The following is a 1,762-nucleotide window of genomic DNA, read 5'->3' on the forward strand; positions in this document are numbered from 1 at the left end:
GGATACATACTCAAATGATGAAAACACCCCAAAAGACAACCTGCGGGTAATTATTTCATCTCTAAAGACAGCACAGACTCCACCCCCTTTTTTGTTTTCTCGTGTTTCAGATTCAAACTTAAAGTTGGGTGGAGCAGATTCTATCAGAACTACATTTCCTGTGTTTTTGTCAAGCCATGTTTCAGTTAAAAACATAAAATCAAGATTATAAGAAGAAATAAAATGATTAATTAAGAGAGATTTGTTACATAAGGATCTGACATTTAGCACAGCAAGTTTCAGACTAGTTTCAGTGGGACTGGGCTTTATCTTTTCACAGGGAATATGAATCACATTTCTCAGATTGGGCCTGACTCGCATTTTGTTTTTCCATCTGTGTGATGATGTGACTACAGAAATAGCACTAGGGGGGGCTCTTTTTACATAGGGCCCCGGGTTGGTTTGATTTTTAATGTGACAATAAGTCCCGGCAACGCTGAGACCCAGTGCATCCTAGCTATGGGAGATACCAGGTAAAAGGCGAGGTTGGATGGGTGGTGGGGCTTTTGTAGCCAAGGAAAGTTTGGGACCAGGTGAGAGGCGAGGGGGGATGGGTGGTGGGGCTTTTGTTGGTGTAGTCGGCATAGCCCTTGCTATATTGGGCGTGAGTGGAGCCATCTTAATGCCTGATTTGATCAGACTTTCAAAATGGCTGGGAAGGCCCATGGGTGAGAGTGGAGATGAGAAGGAGAATGATGAATCTTTAGTGGGAGTAGATGTTGCAGGGGGAACCCAGGGCTGGTGTGAAGGCAGGGGCGATGACAGGGATGTTGTTGGGCTTGTCACAGATGGGTCCAAGGCCTTTGAAGATTGTTCCTTTGCTGGAGGCGGTGGAGGTGAATGTGGAGCAGCTGGAGCTGAATCCTTTGCTGGTGGTGGTGGAGCAGCTGCTGATGAATCCTTTGGTGGAGGCTGAGGTTGTGGTGCTTTTGATGTTATAACATTGGCTCGGTCTCTGGCTGAGGGAGCAGGAATTCTTCTCTCATTCCTCTCTTCTCTAACTATCTGCTCAGGACCCTGTCCAGGCCCAGTCCAATGCCTCAGAGCGTGGAGCAGGTTCTCTGTCAGCACCCTCACTCCACCTCTGCATAGGTGGGGGCCATTTCTCTTAAACAGGTCCTCTCGTTTCCAGAATAGATAGAAGTTCTCAATGTAGTGTAGTCCTCTCGGGGAGCACTCTTTGGACAGCCATGTGTTCAGCTGAAGAAGCCGGCTAAACTTGTTTATCCTCTTGTCGATGTTTGGAAGAGGTCCACTTATGAAAGTTTTGATTTCCATTTTATCAAGCACGTCGAATAACTTCAAGAAGTCTTTTTTCAAAACTTCAGTCTGTTCCCGCCGCATGTCCACTGCACCCACGTGCACAATCAGCTGTTTAGCTCCTCCATGCTTAGCCATAATATTTGGAAGGAGTGACGTTATCTCAGAAACAGTGGCGCTTGGAAAAGAATGTGTGTTTATCTTTTCATGCGTCATGTGACTTATCGCGCCGTCCCCAACTAAAACAATCTGCGTGACCTTGGCAGATCCTCCTCGCTGTATTTTGGCCACGTCATCTTTCCTTTTTTCATTTAATTCCATCTCTGAAAGTGGTAAAAATCTGTTGGTGAGCTGTATTTTAGGTGACTTCACGTTATCTTTGTATCGTTTAGGCTTTGCTCCAAGTTTGTTCCAAGAAACAGCCTGGTCTTTCTGGTTTTTAGACAGTTTTGGAAACGACACA

Source organism: Eucyclogobius newberryi, unplaced genomic scaffold, assembly GCF_026437365.1.
Source record: "Eucyclogobius newberryi isolate DKJ021-1_F unplaced genomic scaffold, fEucNew1.0.hap1 SCAF_16, whole genome shotgun sequence".
NCBI classification, from domain to species: Eukaryota; Metazoa; Chordata; class Actinopteri; order Gobiiformes; family Gobiidae; genus Eucyclogobius; species Eucyclogobius newberryi.